Source organism: Macaca nemestrina, chromosome 3 (assembly GCF_043159975.1).
Source record: "Macaca nemestrina isolate mMacNem1 chromosome 3, mMacNem.hap1, whole genome shotgun sequence".
Lineage (NCBI taxonomy): Eukaryota > Metazoa > Chordata > Mammalia > Primates > Cercopithecidae > Macaca > Macaca nemestrina.
In genome coordinates this window covers 89,435,237-89,447,426 of record NC_092127.1, presented here as the reverse complement: position 1 = coordinate 89,447,426, position 12,190 = coordinate 89,435,237, and positions in this window count along the sequence as shown.

The following is a 12,190-nucleotide window of genomic DNA, read 5'->3' as shown; positions in this document are numbered from 1 at the left end:
TTATTCCATTAATCTCTATGTTGATCTTTATGCCAGTACCACACTGCCTTGATTACTGGTACTTTGTAGTAAGTTTTGTACTTGTGAAGTGTGAATCACATATTTTGTTCTTTTTAAAGATTGTTTTGGCAATTCTGAGTGCCTTAAGTTTTCATATGAATTTTAGGATTAGCCTGTCAATTTCCACAAAGCCAGCTTGGATTCAAATGGAGATTGTGTTGAACCTGTGCATCAAAAATTAATTATATTGTCTCCAGGTCCATGAACATGAAACATCTTTTCATTTATGCACATCTTGAATTTCTTTCAACAGTGCTCTGTAATTTTCAGAGTATAAGCTTTACACTTTTTTGTTAAATTTATTTCAAATGTTTTATTCTTTTTGATGCTATTCTGAATATATTTGTTTTGTTTCATTTTTTGATTGCTCATTGCAAGTATATAAAAATATAGTTTATTTTTGTATAATATATTGCTCACATAAAAAGTAAATTATGTTGCAACACTGCTGACCTCATTTATCCATTCTGTATCTTTTGGTAATAGATTCTTTAGAATTTTCTATGTAAAGAATAATGTCATTTTTGAATGGACATAGTTTTACTTCTTTCTTTCCCATCTGAATGTTTTTATTTTTTATTTTCTTGGCTAATTGCCCTGGCAAGAACCTTCAGCACAATCTTGAATAGAAGTGGTGAGAGTAGACATACCAAAGATGATAATGCTGGTAAAAAAAGTGGTGGTGTTGACAACAGTGACAGACACTAATAACCACGGGATGTGAAAGGAAGGCCCAAATCATTTGGCAGTAGCTCTGGTTCTATTTTCACTAAGTAATATACAGTTGTTCCTTGATGTCTGTGGGGGATTGGTTCCAGGACCCCTGGGGATACTAAAATCTGTAGATGCTCAATCCCTTACATAAAATGGCATAGTATTTGCATATAACCTACACCTGTGCTTGCTTATGCTTTAAAGCATCTCTAGATTACTTATAATACCTAATACAATGTCTAAACATCACTTCATTCACATGGCTTCAACTTAGTAGTCAATGTGGGGCAAATTCAAGTTTTGCTTTTTGAAACTTCATGAATTTTTTTTTCCGTATATGTTTGATTTTCAGTTAGTTGAATCTATCCATAGATGGAGAATTTATGAATATGAAGTATTGTAAGTTCTGCTGTGCTTGAAAATTAATAAAAGCTCATTTGAACATTTAAAACACTTTCAAGATAGTCTAGATGCCCGACTGCACAGAGAAGAGATACACAACTTGAGGCGCCTGTCCCAGCACTAAGAATATGTTTGAGATTCAGATTGGTCGAAGCTTCAATGTTCCTTGTCAACTTAGTCCTCTCCCAGAAGGAAGTGTGGAGACAAAGGGAATAGGACAGGTAGGTCTGGCTTAGAAATCCAGTTCCACTACCTGCTGGATCTTGGGCATGCGACTCAACCTATCTGCCATTTCCAAATAGGTATTATAATCTCTATTTCACTGTGTTGTTTTAAGGATTCGTGGAGATTATGCATGTGAAGCATACTGCCCAGCACATACTTGGTAGCATTTGGTTAATATTTTTAATTTTGGAGATGTAGTGAGCAATATCTTATAACTGATTAGTTTTAATAAAAAGGAGTTTGCACTTTATTTCTACCTCCTCCTTACAGGTAGTTGGAGAGCATAGTAGTCAGTTCTCTCTAACTCTCCAGAATCGGTGCAGAATGGCATGAAAATCTTTCCCATGCAGCTTCCAGGAAGGTGGGAGGCAGGGGATTGCAGCAGTGAGGAGATTTGGAGTAAGATACTCCTGCATATGTGAAATCTCACCTCTTGTTCTTACTGCTGCTAGATAAAGCTTCAAACCTCTCAGCTTCCACATTGGGAATATGAGCAGTACCTCATAGGCTGTTGTGAGGATGAAGTAAGGTAATAAGCAAGTTCCTGGTACATAACAAGCATTTAATAAGTACTCATTAATATTAACTTTTCATGTGCAGTCTTATACAATTTCTAAGCAAAGCAACATTTTATGTTCTGACTCAATGGAGTGAATCTATTTGCTGGACTTTCATCCATGAACATCATGAGTTTTGGAATGGCAACCAGCTTTGTTTGTTTCCTTATCATGAAAACACTACTTTCACATTATAAAAAAATTATTCTTCCATTTTCTAAAAACATGACTTTCATCCATTTCTCTGCATACCTAAATTGACCTCAGATTTCACTGATCCTTTCTTTACCTTTTTTTTTTTTTTTTGCTTTTGTCCTTTGTAAATATGATAATTACCAAGAGGAAAGAATAAGTCTTTTCACTAGGGGGCATGGAATGAATCTAAAATTCATCCACCAAATAAGAAAGTTCTAGTATAAAGTTTTTGGAGAAAATCTTAAAAGAACTCTACATCATAAGTAAAATGTATAGGATTTTTGAGAGGAAAGAAAATACCAGAAGACATCACTCCAGCTAAGTCATTCTTCTTTAAGACTCGAGCTGAATGTCATATCTATGTTTAAACTTCGACCTATTCTCAGTCTTCATCTTCCTTAACATCAGTTTCTCCTTCCATGTCAAGGCCCCTGTAAGAAATAAATTTATTGCCTGAAACTGAAACTGGGTAATTTGAGGAGAGCTCAATAAACTCCATAAAGATGTGGGCAGGATATAGAAAAGCCACAAGGGATGATGTAGCTCCTTGAGGCTCCTAACAACAGGGATCCCGAAAAGTCAACGGAGGGAGTGGTTATTGGCACCCATGGGATATAAACTGTGTGGAGCTGTGGCCTTGGATAGAGCAATACATCTACCCTCATTATCTCCACTGGGTGGAAACTGGGGAAACTCTGTTTTCACTTTCGTCTCTCTGTCTTCTGTTGATGGTACACCTTAGCTGAACCAGCCAGGAGCCAGAGGGCAATAGTGCCCTATTAATCCAAACTATATACAAAGCAGGTAGAAATAGTCAAGAGCAGGGTGGAGGGAAAAATGAAATAAATCCAGCCAAGCTTATATGATGAGTCCTTCTCTACAACTTGTTAATTTATTTAATCATTTGTCTTATGCAATATGGAACATCTGTTAGAATCAAGAAACGTGCTAGATTTTTTTTAAAAAAGGGCAAGATATGCTGCTTTTATCTCAAGAAACTCAGTGAAGTGAGGGAAGCAATACAACTAAAAATAATTTAGTTTAATAAAACAAGTGTAGAAGAAACATAGTCAAAATCCTAATGGAGCATAAAGAGAAAAAAGATAAAGAAAACATCATTGAGGAGGTGATATTTGAATTAGGCTACATGGTTCCTTTACCTCAACCCCAGCTGCTACTTAACCAACTGCTATTTTACTTTAACTGTTTATCAGCTTCCATTACTGTCCATGATATCTAAGACCCCGGCATAGAGTCAGGTCTGTTGGTCTTCAGCTTGAGTGTGCAGAGAAATAATCTGCAGTCTCACAGAGCCTGCTGTAAAAATTGCAATTATATTTGATGAGAGTAGAAAAGAAGATGAATATTTAGATTGATAAAAATTCCACTGATGGAGTTATATTAGCTAATCATTTGCCTCCTATCTTGGGATTATAGTTAGTCTAGAATGATGTTAGTAATCCTTTGCTACCTTCCTATTCATAAAAGCTTAATTTATTCATAGTTAACTGGAACATGATGTAAATCTGTAAACTATTTTCACCCTTCTATTTTTAATAGAAAGATTCCTGCCATAATCTTCTAGGATTACATGTAAAAGTGTGGACATTCTCTTTCCAGAGTAGGCTTTAGTTATAAACTAACTGATTTCCTTTGTTAGTGAAAATGAGTCAATGCTATTTGGTTTAGGGGTACCTATCTTTTTAAAACACTTCTCCCACTCAATTTGCCTGAAGATTAACCATGTAAACAGTCATGGAGTAAAATTTCAGGGTGCAATGAATCTTTCAAATTGCCAAGATACACAGAGATGCTTAAAGGTAGAGACACTCTCATATATTCCTCAAATGGTGAAACCTTGTCTCTTCTCAAAATACAAAAACTTGCAGGGTGGTGGGTGCCTGTAATCCCAGCTACTTGGGAGGCTGAGACAAGAGAATCACTTGAACCCAGGAGGTGGAGGTTGCCGTGAGCCAAGATCATGCCACTGCACTCCACCACACTCCAGCCTGAGTGAGACTGTCAAAAAAAAAAAAAAAAAAAAAAAAAGAAGCAGATGTTCGCTCTTTAATGAGATCTGAAAGAGTTATGGTACATACAAAGCACTTGGTAGATGAGCAGACAATTCCCAATAATTAACATTACTTAACATGCCTAAACAAAGTTTTCTCTACCTTTATTATTTAGCAAACATTTTATATTACACTTGTTAAGTGTCATGTACTGCTCTAGGCCCTTTACAGGCATTAAATCAATTCCTTCTCATAACAACCCTACCAAGTAGGAACTATTATTATACACTTGATTTGTTTAGGAAGAATCAAAACACAGAGATTCAGTGACTTGTCCAATGTCTCACGGCTGGTGAAAGGCAGAGTCTGGATTTAACTCTGAAAGATTTAACTCTAGAGGAGTCCGCTACCTATGGCAAGATCCAGTCTGAGCTCCTAAGACTAGAATTCGATTCTCTCCTGACACTCAGGTTCCACACTTCATTCCCATCTCCTATGCATGACTCTTCATGAATATCACCTTTCCTGCCCTTGAAATATGCACTGTCCCAAACAGACCTTACCCTTAGCTGTTTGTTTCTCTGCTCTTGCCTTCCCCCTTCCCTTCTGCCCAAACAAATCTTACCTAGCCCAGCTCCTATTACATTTCCTGCACATAGAATCTGCCAGCTATGGAGACACCTGCTTCCCATGTATGCTTATTAAATATACAACCCAACTGGAAATTGACCAAACCAACTTGGGTGACTGCCTTTCTCTGTTGCCTTATGTCATTATTTTTTAGAAGTTTTACTTTAAGATTACTTATGTAAATATCTTTCTAAATGAAGTGTGAGCTTCTCAAACTCAGCGCCATGTATATATCCTCAGTATCCTCCATGCAGTGTATAGTCTGTGTTCAATGACCACTGAGCTATTCCCTATGGATGCTAAGGGCATCCATAACTTAAACTCTTCTTCAAGATGGCCAAGGTGACATTTGAAGTGGGCAGATTTGTTAGAGCCTCCGTAGCAAATCAATTTACTCTCCCCTCATGCCCTGGTACTCTGACACTTCCCTCAAAAGAAAAAAAAGATAAAGGGTCAAAAAATAAAGGCTAGATTAATTGTACCAGTATGGAAGGAAAACAATATTTCTTAAGATTTTTTTATGAAATGTTCACAAAAACCTTGAGACAGGCATTTATTGTCCCCATTGTTAAAAGTCACTGAAGAAAATGAGGATTGGAGAGAAAATATCTCACTGGGGACTAGTACACTAATATAATGGGTCAAGAGCAGAGTTTTCTACTCAGGAATATCCGTCTTGCTGCCGTCCAGGAAGGTGACCAAACTGTGTTGCCAAGGCACGGTGTTCCAGAGCAGCGGTTCCCAAATTTGCATGAGAACGACCTGGAGGGCTTGTTAAAATATAGATTGCAGCTTCTCACCACTCCCTGTCCATTTCTGATTTAACAGGTGTAAGATGGTCTAAGGATTTGCATTGAAAACAGGTGAAGTTTCCCATGCTGTTGATATGGAGACCACACTTTGAGAGCCCTGTTCTAGAGAAACTTGAGCCAGGAATGAAGAAAAACAATGACAATCATAAGACCACATAAGATCATTAGTCCATTACTCTTTCCTGATGTCTGTAAAGTAGCAAGTGAGAGAGATGTCAAAGTAAAAGTTTATATAATACTTTCTGCAATGAAATATGCAATGAAATATGTATTTCTGCAAATCACAAGGAGCTGCTCATTCTTCCACCTTCAGGATAATTTGAAATAAGTGAAGTGCTAAAATATGAGGTTTCTAAATGGAGCGTTTGCAAGGCAGCTCTCGTTAGAATAGAATACTTTGAAGGAACTGGTGACTCAGGTGTGTGTGGGGATGGTGCAATTGGGAGATGGAGGGAGGAAGATGTCTCAAAATCTCATGTGTCAAAATTTCTAAGAATGCTCATGCCCTTTTGTTTAGTAATTCTAATTAGAGGACTTTACCTCATGAAAATAATCAGAGATGCTTACAAAGATTTAGGTTCAAAAATATTTATTGCAGCATCATTTTCATAGCTCCAAACTATAAATACTTTAAAATATGAGATTGATTAAACATATTATAATACAGCCATATAAGAAAAAAGATACAGCAGTTAAAAATCATTCCTCCAAGAATATTGGAAGATAAAGAGGTAGAATATTGGTGTAAGGAAAATGGATGTGCTGTGGTCAAGAATAGGCTGAGGCGGACATCCAGTCCAGCATGACGCGGCGAGTTTGGAGCAGAGGTGCACATCTCTGCTCATTGTGTAACCGTGCCACATGAGGCACATTAGATGATCATTCACTTGAGTTCCTGCTTGGCTTGGAGCCACTATTGTTTGTAAAAGATATAATTATCCTGCTAACACTGTACATATGGCTTGTGCCTGGACTCACTCGTGCCCAGAGAGAGTAAAGCCATATTGAAACTGTCTATGTTGCCTTGAGTGTTTTTCCAGCTACCCGCACTCGCCCACCGACTCCCCTTGGATCTCAGTTAGAACCTGACAATTGGCAAATGAAGAGGTACAATATTATGAAGTGAAAAAAAGTAGACAACAAAATAGCACGTAAAGTATCAAATACACTTATAAATAGTTATTTTCTAGAGACAATTTGTGCAGTGTGTCTCCAAGCAAAAATTTTTCCCCCTGCTTTCTAATTTTTAAAAATATTGTAATTAAATTTTTTAATGAATATGCATTATATTTACAAATACAATGCATACAAGGAATCCCAAAAAATGATTGAGTATTTTTAAGTATGCTGTATAACAGTGAATTTGAAGTTTTCAGAAGAAGTGCTATAATGGAGAGGTGTATCATAACAGTTAATGTTTCTCGAATGCTAACTATAAGCTGGGAGTGATACATATTATTTCATAATTTTCTCATTATAATAATACATATGTCATAAATATATGTTATATTGCAATACTGTTAAATATATTGTGTTTGTGTATATTATATACATACACACACAAACGATAGTATTTTATATACTGTTAATAATAGTGCTATTACTAAACTTATTTCACACAGATGATACTGATCTAAGAACTGACTTTAGAATTCCTTTTAAAAAAATAGCTGTTTAAAAACACCCCTTAATGAGTATGGTGCTTTTAAAACATGTCCCCCAGTTCTTCAGCACTCTACCCATTGAGAGGTAGAATTTATGTTCTTGTCCATTGAATCTGGGTTCTGTGATTTCTTGTCAAATAGATGATGAAAGTGCTGCTGTCAGTTTCTGAAATAGGTCTTAAGAAACTGGCACTGTCTGCCTCCTGTCTCTGGGGATACTTACTGTTGAAACCCAGTCACCACATTTTGAGGAAGCCCAAGCAGAAAGACGCCCAAATGAAGAGGAATCAAGACCCTTTTCTTTTGGGCCTAGCTAAGCTTCCAGCTGACAGCTAGCATCAACTTGCCAGTCATGTGAGTATGCCATCTTGGAAGTGGATTCTCCTATTCCTAGACTGATACTATGTGAATCACAGCCAAACCTGCCATGCTGAGCCCTGCCTGAATTGCAGATTCATGAGCTAAACGAAGAATTTTTGTTGTTTTTAGCCACTAAGTTTTGAGGTAGATTGTTTCTCAGCAATACATTACTAGAACAATGGGCATGCTTGTTTATGAAAGTAAGATCTTCTGGATATAGTGTAGTGGGTCTGCATCAGTAGGGATCATTAGATAGGTAAATTGCTTTATACAAGAAATTACAGAAACGTGGAGGATTGGAAGTCAGAAACCTAGGAAGCAGGGGAAGTGGAGGATGGAGCGAAGAGAGGGCTCTAGCAATTAGGAGAGTATCTGGAGCACAAATAAACTCAACGACCAGTGAAAATGACATTTTGCCAGAGATGGCATGAGGCTATTTAAGAATAGGAATGCCAGTGGTTCAGGTTTAAGGTGTATGCTAATGCAGCTGCCTGCCATATGATGAACTACCTGCTAATGTCCATCGAGTTACAGTAAACCTTCAGCCAAATCCTGGCACACATACAGTCCCTGTTTCTGAAATACTCAGGATTGGGTGAGCATGCTGCAATGAAGGCTGGCAGGGCAATGCAATGCAGAGAAAAATGGCGCATACTTGATGCAAAGTGGAGACTGTAGTTTGAGAATTCATTAGAAACAAGACCTGGAAGCCAGAGGTGACTCAGAAGTGACATATAAGATCTGAAACTGCCCTTAATTTCCTTTCTTGCTTTATATTCCCCAACCACTAGACAGATGTGAGGAATCCTGGATGTCTGTCTTTGTGGAATACAGGTTCAAGCGTTTTGGGGCCTTAATCTTAAGGTTTATAGTGATCTTACCTGACTAGTGGATTATTTAAGGGACATATTACAGCATTAATCTTCATTGTGCAGTAGATTTCCAAAATGTATGTCTCTGATATGTAGTTTCTGAGAGGGATGGTCACATTACTTTCTGGGGCCCCAGTGTGGACTCTCAGGCACACAGGTTGTCTGTGTTGCTCTTTGGTGTCAGTGGAGTGTCAGCACCTTGGTAGGTGTTCCTCACAATGCTACTTAATGAGCTGAGATCAGACTCCTTAGGTTGGCCAAAATACTCTGGGTACAGGAAGTAAAATACTCTGGGTACAGGCAAAAATCAGTACCAGACTTCTGACAGCCAGAGCTGTAAGATCATAAATTTATGTTGTCTTAAGCCACTAAATTTGTGGTCATTTGTTACCACAGCAATAGAAAATGAATAGTACCTGGAAGTGAAATACTAATAGAGTATTTTAATTAAATGAAGGATTTAAAGTAGAAGAAAATAAAACTATCCAAAGCTTGTTTTTTGAGTTAAAATAAAGACAGACAATGCGTGTTTTCTTTGAAGTAATTTTTACTGGGAAAAAAAAAAAACCAATAAAACTTTTTTTTCCAAAACAGTCAAAATAAAAGACCATTACACAAGATTGCACAATCATTTACAAATGCTGGCAATTAAAGGTAAGTAGGCTAGTCTCACAGAATCCTTGTCTAAATAGTTTACTCCATATTCAATGCACTGAAAATGTGATTCTCAGAGCTGTTGAGATTCAAAGTCCCCTTGGCTGGATTCAAAGTTCCCTTGGCCAAGTTCATTGCATTCTACAATTGAATCATATCAGACCTCTGGTAGGAACCTTTTACACCAAGATTCCTATGTTGAGAGCAGTTTAAAATTTCACATTCTTCCCATTTACCACCAGCTTTTTTCATAGTCTGGGGTATAACATTATCCAACATCCTTCCCCATTAATCACACAATTTACTCTCCTCTTTTCCAACATAACTTCTACAGTGTTCACATTCTTTTCAACCACTGCTGTCTTTACTATACAATAGTATAATTTATATGTAAATACAGAAACACATGTCTTCAAAGTGGGGATAAAAAGAAAGCATCACCTGCTGTGGATACAGGTATGGTAGGTTATTCAGGGAGCCCTGGGAAGGACTTCTTGCCATTAACACTAGCCATAAAAAGCAATTATGAAACTTAAAAAAAGAAAAAGAAATCAAATCAGATGTGTATGTGTGTTTTATTCTGCACCATGATGAATTAAACAAGAATAAATCTAATGTGTTCTAGTTGCAACATGAAATACTGAATGTTAACAGCTTACAAACGCTGCTCTGAACATTCAGTTCTCTTCTGAGACACAGGACATACAAAGGAGTTCAATTTTCAGACTCTTCCCCGGGCCTAGTACTCACACATGCCACAGATGGACATGTTTTTTACCCCAGAGGATCAGAGTCTGCAATTCTGATTAGATTCAAGCTTAAGGCACCAATTAGCAAGTGCTACATGCTTTATTAATGATTTTATGCACCTGTGAGGTCTACTTAGGACCCAGAAGTTAGTTAAGAATATATAAGCAGTCTTTTGATAATATATATCTTATTTCTACATATATCTCCTTAGAAATTATGTGAAAGCCTAACAAATTTTGTGAATTTGATTTTTATAAGCAGTTTTCTCAAACAAACTTACACAAAAAATTTCCCCCTTAACAGTACTGATAAAATACAGGGCACCTTTTTCTTTCAAGTATTTGGGTGAAATAGCATACCCTGAGAATTTGGGGTGCAAACCTACACCTTGTAAACTGTAGAATGAAACTCCTCAAGCACCACATAAGTAAATGTATACCATGATAGTTTTTAAACACAAAGACTATTGTTGAATGTTGTTTTCCCATGCACATATACATACTTATCATGAGATTATAGTCAATCTACTTAGGAATCAATACTGTCCTGTCCTGCAGTCCAAAGTATTATTTCAGGTAATGTGAGCATTCAATTTGTAGCAAACACAGACTTTGATTTCTATGAAGTATGAAAACAATTAAGATGTATCTTTTTAAGAGGTAAAGATGATAATGTCAAATTTGAAAATAAGAAAAAGGAATTTATATCACCAGATATTTCCAGTGACATAAGGATATATTAGAAATGCGTGTCAATAGTTGAGATTTGTTATAAAGATATAAAGTGTAATTTGCTTTAGCTTATTTACTCCATGATAAATGGACATATAGAGAGCCTATCTGCTATGTCATTACCTACATATCTGGGCCTTCACTTAATCCTGAGGGCAATTTCAGTGAGTACTTTTTAAAAAAATACATTCTGGTGAATTAAATTTTTATATGGTTACAAATGTGTTCAGTTTTCCAGAAACGATTGAAATGGAACAGATTTCAAATATGACCATTTTATCAAGAAGTAAAAAGTGGCCCTTCTGGAAAACTGAGCCACACATACAACCCTAAGAGGATATTATAAAAGCCAGACTCTGCAAATCTGATTAGATTCAAGTTCAAGGCACTATTTAGGAAATGTTTTACTAATGGTATTATAGTAATAAAAAATAAAGGGGAAGTTCAGTAGCTAAAGGGACATTATTAGAGTAACAGTTTTATAGGTCAGAAGGCTTCCTAGACTCTTGTTTGATTCCACCTGAGTTATAAAAGGAAGGGTATATTACTTCATTCAAATATTCATGCAACCTCAAGAAATGACAAAACAATAAAAATAAAGATTGAGATTTACCTCATGCCTGTGAAAATATTTTTTCCTATCACTGGAGGTAGTGAATGGCCTAGCAGCTTTGTATGATTTGGTGAAATAGAGAACCATAAAATTATCAATAGATGACGTGATATTAATAGAACATTATTTAAAAGTTGCGTTTTTAACCACTTGGACATCACTGTGTCCTTGGCAACTTCCTAAAAGGTGAAGTCTCTTGTATAGAACAAACAAATGAAAAGCTTTTTCTTTCTTTCCTTAGTTTGTGTCCTAATTTACCTCAATGTGAGAATTTAAAACTCAAATCTGCTGGCGAGAAACACTGATACATAGATTATGGGCCCCAAACTCTCAACTCTACCACATTTTCTAGGGAAGGAGTTGTTTCTCTTTTTGAAGAGTTGGCGAGTGAGCGGTCACTACTCAACATGGCCACTGGTTTTTCCTGAAAGTCACATTTGGCTTTAAACCAGTCTTACCAAGTTTGGTACTATCCACCCAAATCCTATATAGGTTTCACCAGGTGTATTCAAATACTGGAGGTTTCTTGGTGCTGCTTTCAGTAAAATAAGTGTAAAGATTTCTGAAAGGGATTCTACTTTCTTGGGTCAATATTAAGTTACCTTATACCCAGCCAATCTCTTCTGAGAACGAGGAAGCTCTGATGCTGTAAGATTTGTTCCCCAGTGGAGAAAACCTCGGTAAGTTCTGGGGGGAATTGATTGATATGCCTGGGTAAGAAGACCTCTAGGATAAAGAAATATCTTTTTCTTGAATTTGGCACAAGGGCGTCTTTTTTATGCATAGAGACTATGTTTCGTATTTCGTATCTCATAAAGTCTATAGCTTCATTTCATAGCTCATCAGCACAACAAGCAATTGAATCATGATCAGAGTTGACTATTCCTGCCTCAAACCTTTCCCTATACCCAAGAGAAGCTTTTTTCAGAGTAAGATCCC